Here is a 20,676-nt window from a genome sequence, read left to right as displayed (position 1 = left end):
AAATAAATAAATAAATAAAAAGCCAGGTGGCATACTGACTAATCAGAAGAGATTCCACTTCACCTTTGCTCCATCTCAGTTTCATTTCTTATTCTTTTTAGTTTTCAATTTTAATAAAATTTAAACACCAGACTTAAAATGATGTCTGTTTTTAAAACATGTCTATTTCTTACAATTATAGCCAAAGAGTGTGTTGTTTACATAAGAGGCAGTGTCTCACTGTGTCATTCAAGCTGATACCTAACTTCTGGGCTCAAGAGATCCTCCTGCCTCAGCCTCCCAAGAGGCTGGAACTAGAGGTATTTGTCACAGAACCCAGACAAAGAATTACTTTTAACTGAGTTTAAGCTTCACATAGTTTATAGCTACATATAATATTTTGTAAAAGAAAATCAAATCTAGGGCTGGGGATGTGGCTCAAGCGGTAGCGCGCTCGCCTGGCATGCGTGCGGCCCGGGTTCGAGCCTCAGCACCACATACCAACAAAGATGTTGTGTCCACCGAGAACTAAATAAAATAAATATTAAAAATTCTCTCTCTCTCTCTCTCTCTCTCTCTCTCTCTCTCCTCTCTCACTTTCTCTAAAAAAAAAAAAAAAAGAAAATCAAACAAGAACCTACAACTGTCACAACTGTGATAACATGGTGAGTTAACATATGGATTTTTTCCATATGGGTTGTTCACAGTGAATAGCCCATTTACTATATTGAATGACCTATTGAAAATTTTTAAGATGAAAAACATTGAGATTTATAGTCTATACATTTGAGACTAAGAAAGGATACTAAATATGTTAGAAATATTACTAGAAAAAGTAGAGATAGCTATATAAAAACTCATCTGGAGTCAAAATAATGTCCCAGTCTTGGTCCCAACTCTAATTGGCTTTGGGCAATTTGAGCAATTTCCCCTACCTCTCTTAGTCTGTTTCTTCATCTTTTAAATGGTAATCATAACTCTCCCTCCAGTTTATTCTGAATGTGAAAATGAAATCAGGTCAGTGAAAGTGTTTTATACATTATTAAAAGTTATTCAAATGTCACTCAAGCAAGCATTAAAATAATAATACTGCTAATAGGCTAAATTCTAAAACAACTTCATATTCCCCCCAAGAAAAGTTATTTTCTTCATGAACTATTCCTCAAAATATTAAAAATGGGACAAGAATGTAAAAGCCTGACAAATGCTTCAGGGACTAACCCTGGATTAAAAAGGCGGGCAGGCTAGACGATCTCTCATCACCATGACTACACCTTTATACCTCAGACTTGAAAATGAGTGTTATTTATAGATAAAGCCGCCCAGTTAATTCTCACAAGAGGATTCCAAGACTGCCAATCAAACAAAAGCCCCAGCAGGAGTTTATGTGAACTGATAAAAACAGGTTCTGGCAAAGTACTTGTAGAAGAGAATTCCAGAATCACTGACTCTCCCATACTCTATTCTTTATTTAAAAAGAAAAAAAAAAAAAGTTCTCTAGATTAGAACAACAAAAAAAGTGAGCCGGGTATTAAGTAGATAGATTCCATCTAAAATACTTTTGTACATTATTCAGAGAATATTTGTATTTTGTATACCTTGATTTTGAAAGTACTATCTGGTGTTTTCAAGTATAAAATAAATCATGTGTGTCAATCATAGTAATATTATTTTACATCTAGTATTAGATTCTTCATTTAAACTGCAGGCCCAGATTTCCCTCTGTATTTAGGGCATCGCTACCTGGATTACCCAAAGTTACTTCATCTGCATTATACCCAGAAACATCATTGTCCTCAAACCTCCTGGTGAGGGCTTGATCTTGGTGAATGGTTTCTAGCCCTCTGGTTAAAACTAGATATCATCTTTGAACCCCTCATCCTCACTTCCACAAGTCATGAAGGAATGCCTTTGAGTCTCAGTCTCTCTCTCTCTCTCTCTCTTCCTTGTCTCTTTTGCACTCACTCCTCCTCTGTTCCATCCCTGTGTCCCTGTCTCTGCCCAGGAATTCATCATGTTTCAACAAGCACAATGAATGTCTAACGGTGCTCACTTAATGGTGCTCTCTCTTGCCTTTCCAAGTTCACTTTCTGCTAGGAAGACCTTGACACAGCCAACCCGTCTTTAAACCTATTCTCCACCTTAGAACAAGAGTCGCCCGAGGTCACTCTGACTCAGCCCGACCTAACCCCCATCAATAATCCATTACCATGCAAAGAAACCCCAAACGCCCCTCATCACAAGAAAGGAAATTGTTATCTGGGACTGACATCCTGAAAACACTAAGAGTGACACCACAAGGACCCTTCCCTTATAAACCCCCGCAACAGCCTAAGGGCAAAAAAATCCCCCCATCTACTCCCCTGTATAAACTCCAGGCTGTGAGCCAAAGATGGGTCTCAGTCCCTACATCCCCCCACCTTGCTGGTTTATCCTTAAAAAAAAAAATCCTGTTGAACCTGGTCTCCTCTCTATTTAATTCCGTTCTTTTCTTATACTTCCCACATTCCTAATAGAGAAGTTTAAACAAGACAGTAAGATTAATACTCTTTAGCAAGGCACTTAACAAACTAGGCCATATCTGTCTTTCAGTCTTATTACTAAATTAAGACAGCCACAAAATCTACTTCCCAGTCACACCACACATGGTCACACCATACTCACTTTTCTTTAAGCACGGTACTTTATCGTTGAGGGGTTTTAGGTGTTCTGCTTCCTGCATTGGGAAAGCCTTCTTCCTTCTCTAAATGCTTTTTTTTTTTTCCTGTTTTGGTAGAGGGGCACTTTACCACTGAGCTATATCCCCAGTCTGTTTTATATTCTTTGTTTTGAGATGGTCTTGCTAAGTTACTTACGATCTCCCTAAATTACTAAGGTTGCCCGTAAACTTGGGATCCTCCTGCCCCAGCCTCCCAAGTCACTGGGATTACAGGCATATGCCACTTTGCCTTGCTCTTTGTTTCCAAATTCAGTTCAGATACCATTTTCTCCACCTGTTTTAATTTGAGCTGTACTCCAAACTAAGAATTTGTCGCTACTTCCTATACCTTCATAGAACCCGTCTAAGAATATTTTTTCACAGATGCCTGCTGATTTCTCATCACATTCTAAGTCTAAATACTGTAAGCATCTCATTTTTATTTTATTTATTTATTTATTTGTTTGGCACCCACTCTAGTGTCTAGCAGTAGGCATGCATGCATGTGTGCGTGTGTGTGAGATCCATCAGTAGCTCACGGTTGACCAAAAATAATGACTATCATTGAACGAATGCTTATTACATCTAGACTGTGTCTTCAACATTTTACACTAAGTTGAGTCATCTGATTCCAAAAGTAAATCCGAAATGGATAACATTAGCTCCGTTTTACAAGTAAAATAACAAAGAAGTTAGGCAGCTTAGTTGAGGTTAACACTAGTCTAGAGTCAGAATTAGAACCATGGTCTTTCAGAATTCATAGCTACTACTCTGAACCAATTCACTACACAGTCGCCACACATGAAAGCAAACAAAGAAAAAAGTATAGAAGATTAAAGGCCACTGTATGAATACTAAAAAACATAGAAGCTTTACTCTAGAAATTTACCTGAAAGGTAATATGGTTAGAATCTATAAACTTACATTCTCTGTTTAAATAAAAACATTTCCTACCTTGTAAGACTATTTTGGAGATTCAATAAAATGAAGTTCATGAAATGTCTAGCACAGTACCTGAAATATAGTAAGAGTTCACACAGATTTGTATTACTTCTTTTCAGTTGTGAATAGTATAGAAACTACACTCAGAATAAATCAAAAGATTCTAGGGCAAGTAGATAGTCTTTAAATTCATAGTGACTTGAGTGTCAGACCAAAGGAAACATTGCTTTAAATTTAAATATAAATTTAATAAATGTATAAAACATTGCCCAGCATTTCTACTACAGATAGAAAATATGAACAATTTTGTGGAAAAAGTTATGAATGATGGCTTCATAAATAACATAAAAGATTTTCTTAGCTTCTGAGGCTGATGGCAGGATAAGACATCATCCTCCACAATATATTCTTCTTCTCCTTTACTAGGAATAGAATGCTGGAGTTTATGGAACCTGGATCATGAAGTTGATCCAGCAGCAATAACCATAATAACTACTTTCACTTAGCAATTTATGTGTTAGACACTTGGCAATGCAGTGCAGTACGTTTGTGAGAAGCAAATGTATGGACATTTGCTTCTCACAAACCACCTAGAAGTTTGGTGCAATTATTATTGCTGTTGTTGTTGTTGTTAAAATAACTAACCAGGCGTGGTTGCACATGCTGGTAACCCCAGTGGCTTGGGAGGCTGAGGCAGGAAGATCACAAACTCAAAGCCAGCCTCAGCAAAAGGGAGGCACTAAGCAACCCAGTGAGATCCTGTCTCTAAATAAAATACAAAATAGGGCTGGGGATGTGGCTCAGTGGTCAAGTGCCTCTGAGTTCAATCCCTCAGTACCATAAATAAATAAACAAACAAACAAACAAACAAACAAACAACAAACTAGGGTGTGAAGAGGTTAGATAATTTTTCCAAAGTTGCACTGCTATAAGTGGCCATAGTCAAGATTTAAAATATATCTGTCTAACTCTGGGGCTCCACCTCCTAATGACTGAAGCTGTTTCACTCAATCTATAACCAACTGTTGCTTTGGATTTTTCTTTTACAAAGGGAAACTTTTTAGTGTGATTCATTATAAATACTAGCTTCTTAAAAAAAAAAACTCATTGAAGCAGAACACTCATTGTCTAGGCAATCCAACTTCTTTTAATCTAACAAAAACGGCAGACATAAACAAATTACCCTTTATGTAGTCTGACTCTCAATACCATAAAACCAGAAGGCACAGCATACATTTATCTGTCCACATAGTGTTTGCTTAGAGTGGTCTGAAACCAGCAATAACATCACTGTGGGGGGTAAACCAACTTCATACCAATGACTCTACGGTGATGTAGTCTGGGGATGTTTTCATCTTGCTTTTTAAAGAGGTCATAAGGGCAATGCATCATAAATAAGATTATTTTGAAATTTCCGTTTTTTCCAAGTTTGTACCTCAACATGTTTGCAGTGCCATTTTCTTGGTGATCTTCTAATTTGATACTGTTATCTCCTTTATAGTTCAGGTTCTCCATTAAAAAAAAAGTTCCTATAAATAATGGTTCACATGGAAATTCCCTTCCCTGTTGAAGAATTTATGTTTTAAATATTTATGTTGGACCTACTCACTGAGACAAAAAAAATGTTCATAATCGAGGGAAACACTTAGACCTTACCATAACTAGCACTGAAATCCCTTTTCTCCACCACATAAAGAAGTAGGAATATGAACATAGAACTCAAAAGGTTTGTTCAGTAAGATGGTGTTTTGAGGGATCCAGCCTCTGATGATAGTGATTATATACCATTTGCTAAATTTAGTATTTGGAAGTTGAGACATTTCTATTTTTTGAAACCTAACTTACTTCCAACTATTCAAAGAGTTTGAAGCTATTTTTGTCAAACATCTCAACTGCTATTTCTGTGATTACAGTATTTTGTAACTCCAGAGATATTCGCTAAAAAACTACTCTTCTTCTTAAATGCTAACTGTTAGGTTTTTCTTCCCCTACCCTTCCATCATTTCCAGGTTTATACTTCTGATTCTTACTCATACTTAGAGTCACTGAAGTCTAGAGCCATTTGAAAGTGAGTTAAGATCCTGAGAAAATCACTCTCCTTGCTCTTTTCACATATTTTGTCGTAAAATATTTTATTTGGATGAAATGTTTAAATTAGCATTTAAACTGGTAAGATGCAAAGCGCTGACACCACCCGGAAGAGTTTGTGGAAGAGAAGAGGGCTAATCCTATTGTTCAAAATAAGATGTGTTGCTGGGCACAGTGGCTGATGCCAGTAATCCCAGCGACTCTGAAGGCTAAGGCAAGAGGATCGCAAATTTGAGGCCAGTTGGAGCCATTTGGTGAGATCCTTGACAACTTAGTAAGATCCTATCTCAAAATTAAAAAAAAAAAAAAAAAAGGGCTGGGGATGTAGCTCAGTGGCAAAGTCTCTGGTTTCAATTCTTAGTACCAAATAAATAAATAAACAGACATGTCGAATCTGGTTATATGTCCAATTTTTTAAAAACAACTGGAGAAATACAAACTTTTCCCAACAAAACATCTGGCAAAAATCTATACATATCAATTTATTTTGTTGTTGCTGTTAGATCAAGCCTTTAGATTAATATAAGCCACCATTTTGGTCAATCAAGAAATAACAAGGTGAGGGGAGGGGGGATAGTAGGGGATAGGAAAGGTAGCAGAATACAACAGTCACTAATATGCCATTATGTAAAAATGTGAGTGTATAACCGATGTGATTCTGCAATTTGTATTTGGGGTAAAAATGGGAGTTCATAATCCAATTGAGTTAAATGTATGAAAGATGATATATCATGAGCTTTGTAATGTTTTGAACAACCAATAAAAAAATTAAAAAAAAAGAAATAACAAGGTATGTAGCACTTGTAAAGTTATTCTTGTGCAATTATCTAGTAATATTTATTCTGTCCTGCAATAGAATTCAGTGCCATCAATTCCTAAAAGTTGCTTAAGTTACATTTAAAAACCAGAAGAGGAAATAATGCTTTTCCAAATACATTTGTGGCAGGATGTATAAAAGCAAAAAGAAAAATAAAGAAAAAAATCTGAGAATACTATACCCAGAAAAGCTATCTTTGAGAAATACTGGCTTTGAGCTGGAGATATAGCTCAGTTGGTAGAGTCCTAGCCGTGCATGCATAAGGCCCTGGGTTCAATCCCCAGCACCACAAAGAAAAAGAAAGAAGGGGAAAAAAGTAGTCAAGAAAAATACTGACTTTAAGAAACAGAAATAATGACTTTCCTAGACAAACAAAAATTGAGAGTTCATCACCACAAAACTTGACTAACAAGAAATACTAAACAAATTTATTTGTAGTGAAATAAAAGGATGCTAATGAGAAACATAAAAAAATCCCACTTGTAAAAGTAAGTTATTGGCCAGATTCAGAGGACTCTAAAAATGTATTGATAGTGTGTAAATCATTTTAAATCCTTAGTGTGAATGGTAAACAACAAAACACCTAAAAATAATAACCACAATCATGTACTAAAGAATAAACAATGTAAATGTGTAAATATTATGTAAAATTTCAAAATGTGTGTTTGGGGGAAGAGTGGAGTTAGAGATCCATTCAGTAAGAGGATATAGGAATTAGCAACATATATGCATACAACATCAGAGCACCTAAATATATAAAGCAAATATTAATAGGTCTAAAGGGAGAAACAGACTGTAATACAAATAGGAGACTTTGGCAAAAGAGATCATCAACATGCAAATTACCAAAGAAACATCAGTTTCATGCCAACTTGACCCAAAAGATTTTTGTTGTTGTTTGTTCTACTTTCTGATTTATCAGATATTTACAGAACACTTCATCCAAAAGCTATTAAATACTCATTCTTCTCTACTACATATGAAACATTCTCCAGGATAGATCCAATATCAGGTCACTGAAATCGTAACTAATTAACAATTGAAATAATACCAAGTATCTTTTCTAACCACAATGGTATAAAATTTTAAAAGCAATGGTAGAAAGAAAGAAATTCAGAAACCTTTGTAATGCATGAAAATTAAACTCATTACTGAAAAAAAACTAGGTCAATGAAGAAACTAAAAATGAAATGTAAAAGTTCTTTAAAACAAATGAAAATGGAAACACATCATCTCAACACCTATGGGGCACAGTTAAAGCAGTACCAAGAGGGAAGCTTATAGCAGTAGATGCCTACATCAGAAAAGAATATAAATATCAAATAACAATCTCATATGTCACCTCAGGGAACTCGATAAACCAAGAAAAATCTCAGCCTAAAATCAACACAAAGAAGGAAATTATAAATATCAGAGAAGAAACTTATGAAATAGAGGTTAAAAAATACAAAAGATCAATGAAACAAAGAGTTGTTTTTTTGAAAGGATAAATAAAATCAATAAACATTCAGGTATACTAAAGAGAAATTAGAAAAGACTTAAATAAATAAAGTTAGAAATGAAAAGGAGACATTACAACAGACAGTGAATTGCAAAATATCATAAGACTTTAATAACCAATTTATGTGCCAATAAATTTTTAGGATTTTTTTCCTACAAGAAATGGATAAATTCTGAACACAAACAACCTACTAAAACTGAATTATGAAGAAATATAAAATCTTAACAGACCAATGACAAGTGAAGAAGTTGAATTGTTACTTTAAAAAAAACAATAAAAGAAAAGAAAGAAAATAATTTTTGTGTAAACTATTCTAAAAAACTAGTGGAGGAAGGGTATATTTTCAAATGTATTCTACAAATCCAGCATTATATTCTAATGCCAAAATCAAAGATACTAGTAACAAAAACAGAAGCCCACAGGCCAACATTCCTGATGAACACAGATGCAAATATCCTCAGCAATCTATCATCAAAACTGTCTTGATGGCTTATCAAAGAAAATCATCTACCATAATAAAGAAGGTTTCATCCCAAGTAGGAAAGGATGTTTCAATATATACAAATCAATAAATATGATACTTCACATTATAGAATGAAAGAAAAAATGAAATCATATCATTTCTATAAATGTTGAAAAAGCATTTGACAAAAATGGACATCCCTTCATGATAAAATCTCTCAATTAGGTATAGAAGAAATGTACCTCAACCCAATAAAGGCCATATATGATACTACAACTAATACCAAATCAAACAAGTAAAAGTGAAAGTTTTCTCCCTAAGATCTGAAATGAGACAAAGATTTCCATTTCTATTCAACATAGTCCTAGAAGTATGAGCCAGATCCAACCAGCAAGAGAAAAAAATAAAAGGTATCCAAATTAGAAAGGAAGAAGTTAAATTTCACTAGTTGGTAAATTATCTGATCTAACATATAGAAAAACATAAAGATCACACACACACAACTGTTAGATCCAAGTAAGCAAATTCAGCAAAGTAGCAAGATAATAAAAAATCAATATACAAAAATCAGTAGCATTTTTATACCAATACTGAGCTTTTTTAAAAATAAGAAAAAAAAAATTTATAATATCTACATAAAACAAAAATAAAATTAAGTACCTACAAGTAAATTTAAGGAAGTGAAAGATCTCTGCACTAACAAGTACAAAATACTGATGAAAGAAACTGAAAAAAAAAACACAAGTAAATGGAAAGATATCCAATGTTCATGGATTAGAAAATTAAGTATTTTTAAAATGTCCATACTAACCAAAGTTATCTATAGGTGCAATGCAATGCCTATCAAAATACCAGTGACATTTTCACATAAACATTAAAAATAATCCTAAAATCATATGGGACCACAAGACCCCAAATAGTCAAAACAATCTTTACTAAAAATAACAGTGATGAAGGTATCACAATGTCAAAACATACCACAAATATATAGTAACTAAAGTAGTATATCATTGGCATAAAAACTGATTCAATGGAAGAGCTGGGGTTGTAGTTCAGTGAAAAAGCACTTGTCTACTATGTGTGAGGCACTGGGTTCAATCCTCATTACCACATAAAAATAAATAAATAAAATAAAATTATTATGTCAATCTACAACTACAAAACAGAAGGAGGAGGAGGAGGAGAAAGGAAAGAAAGAAAGAAAGAAAGAAAGAAAGAAAGAAAGAAAGAAAGAAAGAAAGAAAGAAGGAAGGAAGGAAGGAAGGAAGGAAGGAAGGAAGGAAGGAAGGAAGGAAGGAAGGAAGGAAGGAAAGAAAGAAAGGAAGGAAGGAAGAAAGAAAAAGAAAGGAAGGAAGGAAGGAAGGAGGGAGGGAGGGAGGGAGGGAGGAAGGAAAGAAAGAAAGAAAGAAAGAAAGAAAGAAAGAAAGAAAGAAAGAAGGAAGGAAGGAAGGAAGGAAAGAAAGAAAGGAAGGAAGGAAGAAAGAAAAGGAAGGAAGGAAGGAAGGAAGGAGGGAGGGAGGGAGGGAGGGAGGGAGGGAGGAAGGAAAGAAAGAAAGAAAGAAAGAAAGAAAGAAAGAAAGAAAGAAAGAAAGAAAGAAGCACCAATGGAACCAGATAGAGAGTCCAGCAATAAATTGCCAAGTACACAAAATAAAGAAAGGATAGTCTCATCAATGAATGAAGAATAAAATTAGACTTTTATACCACATATAAAACCAGCTCAAAATCATAGTCTTAAATGTAAAACATGAAACTACTAGAAAAACAAACAGCAGGAAGTCTACATGACATTGGTCTGGGCAAGAATTTTTTTGAATAAGATCTAAAAAGAGGAGCTGGGGATGTGACTCAATAGTAGTGCGCTAGTCTCACATACATGAGGCCCTGGATTTGATCCCCACCTCTGAAAAAAGGAAAAGAAAAGAAAAATCTGAAAATTATTAGCATCAAAAGCAAAAATAGACAAATAACAGTTTCAAACAGCAAATGAGGCAATGTACATACAGTGGAGAAACAATCTGCAGAATGGAAGAATATATGTGCAAACTATATATCTGACTAGGATTTCATATCTAAAAATATAAAGGAATTATTCAATAGCAAAAAAGTAAATAGCTTACTTTAAAAATGGATTAAAAACCTGAATAGGCATTTTTTCATTAAAAAAATGGCCAAAAAGTAAATATATATGTATGATGTATAGAAATATCATACTGAATTCTATTAATATGTACCATTGAGATGTGCTAATAAAAATGTTGACATCACTAGTAATTAGATAAATACAAATCAATACTATAATGAAATACCACCTCATTCCAGTTAGAATGGCCATTATCAAAAAAACAAAAAAAAAAAAAAAAAAAAAAAAGGACTGGCAAGGATGTAGAGAAAAAGGAACATTTATACCTTGTTGGTGAGAATGTAAATTAGTATAGCCATTATGGAAACCTCCATGGAGGTTCCTCAAAAAATTAATCAAACAATCCAGCAATTCTACTACTGGGTATACATCCAAAAGAAAACAAATCAGTACCTTGCAGATAAGAACATTCCATGTTTATTGTTATTCATAACAGCCAAGTTATGAAATCAATCTGAGTGAATATCAAAAGGTGAGTTTCAAAAATGTGGTATACATACACAATGGAATACTAGTCAGCATAAAAAAGAATTAATGAAATATTGTCATTTGAACTAACATGGAGAAACTTAAGTGAAATAAACCAGGCACATAAAGACAAATACTACATTATCCACTCCATATTTAGAATCTTAAAAAGTGGTTAACAACCTGAGCATGGTGGTGGGTACCGTAATCCAGCAGCTCAGGAGACTGAGTTAAGAGGATCACAAGTTCAAAGCCAGCCTCAGCAAGTTAGTGAGGCCGTATGCAACTCAGAGAGACCCATCTTTAAATAAAATATAAAAAAGGACTGGGTTCCACAGTTTAGCTATTGTGAATTGTGCTGCTATGAACACTGATGTGGCTGTGTCACTATACTATGTTGTTTTTAAGTCCTTTGGGTATAGACCAAGGAGTGGGATAGCTGGGTCAAATAGAGGTTCCTTTCCAAGTTTTTTAAGGAATCTCCATGCTGCTTTCCATATTGGTTGCACCGATTTGCAGCCCCACCAGCAATAAATGAGTGTGCCTTTTTCCCCACATCCTCACCAACACTTACTGCTGTTTGTATTCTTAACAGTTGCCATTCTGACTGGAGTGAAATGAAATCTTAGAATAGTTTTGAGCCCTTCAGTAAATAAATGGATAAAGAAACTGTGGTATATATACACAATGTAATAGTACTCAGCATTAAAAGAGAATAAAATCATGGCATTTTCAGGTAAATGGTTGGAGTTAGAAGATATTATGCTAAGTAAGCCAATCCCAAAAAAACAAAGACCGAGTGTTCTTTCTGATATGAGGAAGCTGATCCATAATGGGGACTAGGGTGGGTATGGGAGGAAAGGAGGAACTTTAGGTAGGGCAAATGGGAAGGAGGAGAAGATTGGGGACATGGGTGTAGGAAAGATGGTGGAATGAGATGGACATCATTACTTTAAGTACATGTATGAAGACACAAATGGTGTGACTCTACTTTGTGAACAACCAGAGATATGAAAAATTGTGCTCTATATGTGTACAATGAATTAAAATGCATTCTGGGGCTGGGGATGTGGCTCAAGTGGTAGCATGCTCACCTGGCATGCATGCGGCCCGGGTTTGATCCTCAGCATCACATACAAACAAAGATGTTGTGTCCGCCGAAAACTAAAAAATAAATATTAAAAATTCTCTCTCTCTCTCTCTCTCTCTTATAAAAAAAATAAAAAAATAAAATAAAATGCATTCTGTTGTCATGTATAACAAATTAGAGTAAATAAATAAATTTTTTAAAAAAGGACTGGGGATGTGGCTCAGTGGTCAAGCTCTTGTAAGTCCAATCCCTGGAATGAAAATGAAAGAAAGAAAATGTGGTAAGCAGAAGTTGTAGAGAACATGATGGAGGAAAAAAGAGGAAAAGGATGGAAATGGTGCAAATTATAGTTAGATAGGAGAAGAAAGACCTGGTATTCTCCTACACAGAAGAGGGACTATAGTTAACAATATGATATATCTCAAAACATTTAGAAGAAAGGATTTTTAGGTGTTATCACTGCAATAAAATAACAAATGTCTGAGGTTGTATATATGCCACTACCCTAATTTGATCACAATACAATGCATACATGTATCAAAACATCACATTGCATCCAATAAATTTGTACAATTATGTGTCCATCAAAAATAAAATACAATAAACAAGTTGTAGTGAAGATGTGGAGGAACCAGAACACTTCTTCACTTAAAAATAATATATATGCAAAGATCAAATACACCAAAAGGCATCAATAGCTTGCAGAAATATTTTTGGTTTTTATTATAATTTTAGTATCTGTTATGGTTAATTTTTGTGTTAACCTCACTGAGTTAAGGGATATCCAGGTAGCTCATAAAACATTATTTCTCTATTTGTGAGGGGTGCTGGAAGAGATTACCATTTGTATCTGTGAACCGAATGAAGAAGATTGCCCTCACCGATCCAGATGGACAACATCTAATTCCTTGAAGCTACAAATTGAACTAAATGGTTGCAGAAGGGCAAGTTTGTTCTCTTTTCAGGAACTAGGACCTCTATCTTCGGGCCCTGGACACAAGAACCAAGGCTTTCAGATTCTGGTACTTATACCACAGCCCCACTCCCAACCCCTAGTTCTCAGGACTTTGGTCGAGGACTGAGGATTACATCAGCACCCATGGTTCTCATTCCTCTGAACTAGTACTGAATTATACAATAGCTTTCCTGGTTCTACCACTTGAAGATGGAGTATCATGGGACTTCTCACCTTTCATAATCCCATGAGCCAATTCACATTAGAAATACCCTCTTAAATATCTATATAGAGACTATTCTAGTCCCTGGGGAAGACTGAATAGTGTTTGTTTTTTTTTCAAATTACTTTGAAATCTCCATAAATTTATTAATTCTTTTTTAAATTTCTTTTTTATTGTAGATGAACACAATATCTTATTTATTTATTTTTATGTAGTGCTGAGGCTCGAACCCAGTGTCTACGTGTGCAAGGTAACTGCTCTACCACTGAGCTACAGCCCCAGCCCAATTTCTTAATTCTTTAAAGTAACAAATATAGTTGGAAAACCTCAGATATAAACAGCATATTCATATTTTTCAGAAAAGTAATGCCATTCTCAGAAGAGAACTCAGAAAAATTTCTATGAGTCCCTGGCAGAAAACCAAGGAATTTCAGGGTGCAAGTGGTATTTTTATCTTCTTTTAAAGACCATGACATAAAATGAGAAAACAAAATACCTCAAGTGAAGAGCTGACTGCATGAAAGAGACACTTAATCCTGTCAGTGGGCTTTACAGGCCTGGAAACAGACTGAAATGTGTTTTGTTCTGGACACTTTCCAGTCAAAAAAAAAAAAAAAAGAAGAAGAAGATTCTAACTAGGGAACAAGAAAAGTAAATGAGAAAAATAATAAATTATAAAATAATAATAATAATAATCCCTTGACAGGTATCAGGAATTAAGCCAGAAGAAAGGCAATGATCACAGTCATAGGAATTTTAAAAAACGCGAATTAATTCAAAAGGTTGTAAATAGTGATAAGGACTTTTCACATAGGACTTTAGAAGCTATGATACTATATTATTATAATATCAAGGAATCCACAAAACAATATATACAATATACTATTAGCTTCCTTTTACTGAGAAGACTGTTTTAGAAAAGTCTAGTTATTGGTCTCACAGCTAACAAATGACAGTCGGCATTCTAACCCAGATTCCGAGTCATTTTTCCTAGGTTACATCACACAAAATTTCTATATACCAATGTCTAGACTATGTATTATAAAATTTAAACTAAATTTCAACGAAAACAAGCAAAAGTAATTTGTCATTTTCCACCAACATTTTCTGTGACAGAACTGAGGGAGAATGAAAATGAAGCAGTAAAATATTGTTAAAAAATATAAGATACTATCCAAAGTCCATGTAGGAAGACACAAATTGGTGTGAATACTATGTATACAAACCAGAGATAAGAAAAATTGTGCCCTATATATGTAATAAGAATTCTAATGTATTCTGCTGTCATATATAAATTTTAAAATTTACATAAAAAATAAAAAATATATGTAAGATACTTTGAAGGTAAGGAAGATTATACCCTAGGTATCCCAGAAATCTGTAGGTCTACTAGAAGTAACATGTTTAGGTGTGAGCAAAAGAGCAGCAGAAATAAAGCGATACTATTTTTGATATGTGCAGCAAAAATAAAATGAGACAGTCATGTTCTCTATTGTAGATTACAAAACTAACAGGATAGTTAGGTGGGATTCCATTTTTTTTTTTTTTTTAGAAATTTCCTTCTGTACCAATGAAAATGTAACTGGTAACATGTTTTTTTCACTGGTAACATGTTTTTCAGGAAATAGAGGATGAACTAAAGTAAGCTGGTACTCTAGATTTTTATTCTGGTAAGCAAAGAATAGTTAGCAGGTATCAAGGAAGCATTATAAACCTTTAAAAGATGTAACTAAGGGCCTTGGGAGTTTCCAAAAGGAAAAGCAAGGGATGAAAACAAGAACTGCAGACTCATGGGAAGCTGTAAGTTTTAGAAAAGTGTCAGATCTTCTTTGGCCCAAGACTCTAAAAGCAAAAACAACCGGGAGATGACAAAATAAAATTCTGACAGTAACTACCTTCACATATCTCCAGGAATTGAGAACAATAAGGTGACTGACGTTGGACCATTATAGTGAGAGTGCAGGTAAACTTAGTTTGTTTAAGGATAACTATAAGAAGACGGGATGGCATGAAATTAAGTATGATAACAAATCATACTTGAAATCAAGTATGAATCAATATTAATATGACAGTCCAAATAAACAAGGTTTCTGAAAAATGCTGAGAATAAAAGGAGATTTATAATTGTGCAGAACAAGAAAGAAAATGAAGGAAGATATTCTTCTTTAAATAAACAGTAAATTGAAAAGAGAAAGACAAACTATATAATTCTACTTTATTTTCATCTTCTCAAGAATAAAATTCAGGAAAAAAAATAGAACACACACACACACACACACACACACACACACACACACACACACATGACATAAAGGAAAAGGGAAATAAAATCCTAAATGGAAGAATCACAGTTCTCTCTCATTTTGTTTCTAACATTTCTTTTCCAGCTCTAAATTTTATTCTGTCATTTGAAGACTGAGGGAAATGTGTTCAAGCTTAAACTAAGGATGAATTTATTTTTAGTGAAAACCATGTCAATCACCATCCCTGACACACCAATATCATTTATAAAAACACCCCATCCCTGTAGTGAACAGGTACCTTTATATAGTCCACATAATCTTGCCCTCTGGCTAAAGCTGATTAGACTGACAGATGTGACCTTGTCCAAATTATGCCAACACTTTGACTGAAGACTGAAGCGGCTTAAAGCAAAATTGTTTCAAGATAAACCCATCAGAACCAGGAGACGGGTCCTGACAAATAGAATAAGTAGCAAAATTGCGTTAGCAGAGGCTGTAAAGGAGAGAAAACTTAAATTAAATTTAGGAAAACCAAGTCAACACTAGTGATAGGACGAGCCATCAGGAGAAAGTTGTAACCTTGGTAGTTGAATTCTTCTGGGAAGGTCAACAGACCTCCCAGGTTAAATGCTCAAGAGTAGAATTGTTTCCTCCAAGTTCCAAAAGTGCTATTCCACTCCCCTAGAACCAGAGTAAATATAGCTGTCCTTAGGTTTCCTAAGAAATCCATCAATATAATCTTCATAAGAAACCTTCTTATATGCAAAAAATGGGAAGTATTTCTACACAAAATATCATATTTATGACATAAATATGTATTTATGACATTTCTGGTACAAAAAAAAAATCTTCACTGGAGATTATCTAGGATTTAAAGAAGATTTGATAATTTCAGTTTTGGAGGTTGCTTAATCTGCCCTTTGCAGGAGATAGTGTGAGCCTTGGGATTAAGTCATACCTTAATTCTCACCCTGGGTTCTTCATAGATATACTATCAACATTTTGAACATAAAAACTTCATTTTCTGGACACAATTCTCCTATTCTTACACATGAATACAAAACCAATGTGACTCCACATCATGTTCAACCACAATAGTGGGGTCCTAATTGGAGCAAGTTATTCTTATTCTATGTATGTATAACATGCCAAAATATATTCTATTGTCATGTAGATCTAGAAAGAACAAATAAATAAATTTTCAAAATTTTCATTTTCTTGCTGCTTTATTTCTTGTCCATGGAAGAATGCTTGTCGCAGAATGGACGTTTCACAAATATTGTGGGATATATGCATAAAGTTGGATAAGTTACAAATCTAAATAAAATCTCTCTAAACCTGTTTTCTCATCAATAAAATTATTCTTGTCCTCCCTCAGAGGATAGTTGTGAAGATTAAGTGAGGTAAATATTGAGTACTTCACCTGGTAAGTACTCCATTAAGTGTGCTCATTGTTAATATTGTTCTCATTTTAAAGACATTTTCATCTGGTTTGTAATGTTTGTGCTTCGTATCTTAATATTTTTTTAAGTTGAATATAAGATCTCAATGTAATTCTAACACTTTCAAATATTTTTGCCCTAATCATGAATCACATATGTGAAATAACAGACCTCTTGACTTTTGACTCTTTCTGACAAGTTTTCATCATCTACAAAAATTGCTCAATCCATAATTAGAGCAATCAAATCAAACATGTTGTCAGAATTGGAGTGTGTAGTGTCCATAATGCTATTAAAATCCCTCCAGTAAACATGTGTCAAAGGCAGCAAAAAATAAAAAGCAAAGTATAGCTTTATATGGGTTGGGAAGGTGTGGGTAGGAATTTCTAAGTTATTTATTACCATAAGCTTCTACAGTTGTGAAAATATATGTGAATATGTGAGTTCCAAGTTGTAATTGACAGAAACTTAAATATGTCTTTTTGAACATTAAACCATTAATTATGAAAATTTTTCAGTATTTTTTTTTTACATTTTCCACCAAAAGGCATAAAAAGTTTTAATATTTGTTTATTAATTTTGTACTGGGGATTGAATCCCGGGCGCTTTACCACTGAGCTTCCCCCCGCCGCCCCCCCCCACCCCCAACCCTTTTCATTTTTTATTTTGAGACAGGGTCTCATTACTAAGGTTGCCGAGGCTGGCCTGGAACTTTGCGATCCTCCTGTCTGTCTCCCGAGTCTCTAGGATTACAAAGTGTGCCACTGTTTAAATTACACTGGTGTTGCATCTTATTACATTCTAGATTCTTTAGCTAAAAAGAAAATATCCTGCTCCTTACAAATGAATGTGAATTGCTATAAGAAACTTGTTCTTGAGATTGTTCTTGAGATTGTTACTTCAAGGAAAGTAGTGACCTCTACAGGTAACATACAAAACTGCACAATCAGCCGGGGGTAATGGTGCTCCTGTAATCCTAGAGACTCTGGAGGCTGAGGCAGGAGGATAGCAAGCAGGAGGCCAGCCTGGGCAACTTAACCCAGACCCGGACTCAAAAAATGAAAAGGGCTGGGAATGGATTCAGTCGGTAGAGCACCAGTGGGTTCCATCTCCAGTAGCAGCAGGGGTGGGGTGTCCTAGGGGATGCACAAACCAACAACATTGTGAAATGTGACACACTTCCTTCCCTCCTGCTCAGAGAGAATAAATAAATGTCAAATTAATTTAGAGCAACAAAACACAACTATTAGAATGTGTGTAAGTACTATCACTGCTTAAATTGCAACAAGATCTGTTTAAATTTTTTGGATGAAACTATATGAGGTTGAATCTAGATGTTTTCAGCTTAATTTCCATTAATATTACAAATTTTGTGCTCTTGCTAATTAAAATTCTTCAATATTAAACTGAAAGGAAATTAAATCTCCTATGTTGGCAAAGTTAGATGATACATTTAGCCATGAGGATTTAAGATGTCAGGAAAAGATGGCGGATTGAACACATCCATCTACTTTCCCTTCATTTCTTAATGCCTTTAAGGAACAACAGAAAACATATTTTTCATGGTAAAACCCAGCTACAGTGAAGAGAAATGAAAGGAAGAAAGTATCCATAGAACTCTAGCATCTGGAAAGCAAACAGACCACAAATGACTTAACCAACCTGAACAGGTTTTATTAAAACCCTGTAACAGGAGAAGATGAAAATAAACACAATTTGTATTATGGAATCTCTCATGTACTCCAAATTTTATGGTAATTATACCACATTATTGTGATTGTCTTTTTACTTGACTATCTTCCTCATTGGACCATGGGAATATTTTTCTTTGCAACTCCAGTGCCAAGCAATTGCGAAGAAATATTCAGACTACTGCAGTAAGGAAATAGTCTGTCTTTCATCCATTCAACTTGTCTACTCTTACATAATAGAGTATATACAATATGGTATAGCCTTTACCCAATGGCCTTATTATAAAAACCTAATATCTGAACATTGAAGTTGTTCTTTCTGTAAACATTCCCTAGCAAAAGGGAAGCAGTCAACAAACTGTCCCTTAATAAGTGTTCATTGTTTTGACAGGCACATGAAAGAATGTGAAATGACCAACATAATGAAACAAACAAGAACTAGGAAATATATATATATATATATATATATATATATATATATATATACACACATATATGTATATATATATATATGATATAATAAAATAAGACAGAGGGCATCAACATTTGTATTCTAACTTTTTCAGGAATTTTGTTGCAAAAAAAAATGCCAAAGATTTAATACACACACCTTTTTTTTTTTTTAAGTTTACTATAGGTTTTTGTTTTTTAAAACAAAGCTTTTCAGAGTATTTAAAAAAAAAAGAAAAGAAATTGGTTGGTGATAAGTATAAAGGAAAAAGTGGACCATGTCAAAGATGTTGAGAAGGATATTTATTATAGTTAGATCAAGAAAAAAATTTTTAATCAGGAAAAAAATGGTTTTTTTTCTTTTAGGAAATGGTAAAAGAATTTCCAAGAATAGATATCAGAAGTCCATGCTGGAAAGACATATTTTTTTTTCTCAAGTAACATAAAAATAGGCAGACAAAGATTATGATAAACACAGAACTTGAAGTTCCCTGTATTTTAGTTTGTTTTTGCTGTACTCTTAATGGATACGCTTTGTTAATTCTCTTACATCAATCCTATTATGTGCACAGAGCTATTTCTGCAAGGGTCATCAATATCCATAGATCTTAAATCTGAAGAGCTTAAATTTATCCAAGTCCAAAAGGAGTTGAGTAGATAGGGATTCTCACTCACTGACAAGGACATCACGCACAGAGGGCTAAACTGTGAGTCTGCAAATAGTCTTTTTCATAATATGAGTTTGAAATTTTTACCTTCAGGGAAAGAATAATGATTTCAGTGTTAGTCTTTTAATTGTGTTCTTTTAAAATATTTCAAACTAACAAAGTTTTCTCTGCTATAAAGACAAATACAATTGTGTGCCTTTCCTTCTTAAAGTGATTAGTACTAGTCATCTTTACTAATAAAAATTCAAAGTGAACTACACAGTTTTGAGTATGATATTGTAGATTTAAAAAAAAAGAACAATGACTAGAGAATTCATTTTGAAATTTAAAAAATTCTTCAGTTCTTCCTTTGAATGAGGGGGGAACTAAAGGGAAGAAATTATAATTCCTAAAGGGAAGAAAGTATAATTCCTCACATTTTGTGTTGAGAATTTGACTCCAACTGTAAAAGAAAGGGAATATTTTATACAATGCTATAGTATTGTCAGAACTCTAAGTCAGACACTTACTTAATCTATTGTGTATTTTTATTTAAAAGTACATTTTTGGGGTTGTTGTCTCTTTTAGAATTCAAATAGCAATAATAATGTGTTTTTCAAATGACTATTTTAAATTTTTAATGAGATTGAAGTGATGTTTTTAAAGGAAAAGAATACTGAGAGTTTGTTGATATTTGTTAAATTAGGTGAACTTTTTCTTTCAATTGGTTTTATTTCTCTTCTCTTTTGCTCACATGAAGATGATTTTTATTATAAATAAATCTTACTATTTGCATCATGAAAGTGAGTTTAGTATGGTTTTCCCACTGGTTTGCA

General features: G+C 34.0%; 2 protein-coding genes across 6 annotated transcripts in view; one reads left to right on the top strand and one right to left on the bottom strand.

Annotated features, from left to right (window-relative positions):
* Odr4 (odr-4 GPCR localization factor homolog) overlaps window positions 1–20,676 on the bottom strand; it is a 135,378-nt gene that overhangs the window by 37,893 nt on the left and 76,809 nt on the right. The window lies entirely within an intron of this gene.
* The window catches only part of Pdc (phosducin), a 22,509-nt gene continuing 21,625 nt past the window's right edge, over window positions 19,793–20,676 (top strand). For 3 of the 5 annotated variants that reach the window (XM_078022496.1, XM_078022497.1, XM_078022498.1), the window contains exon 1: window positions 19,816–19,900. The gene's annotated coding sequence lies outside the window, so the exon portion shown is untranslated. Of the gene's footprint in view, window positions 19,901–20,676 lie in introns of all 5 variants that reach the window. The other 2 variants (XM_013356148.4, XM_078022499.1) reach the window with 2 other exon arrangements.

The sequence above is a fragment of the Ictidomys tridecemlineatus genome, chromosome 10, assembly GCF_052094955.1.
Source record: "Ictidomys tridecemlineatus isolate mIctTri1 chromosome 10, mIctTri1.hap1, whole genome shotgun sequence".
Classification (NCBI taxonomy): domain Eukaryota; kingdom Metazoa; phylum Chordata; class Mammalia; order Rodentia; family Sciuridae; genus Ictidomys; species Ictidomys tridecemlineatus.
The sequence above is the reverse complement of the archived record's forward strand: the minus strand, read 5'-3'. Positions and strand labels throughout refer to the sequence as shown.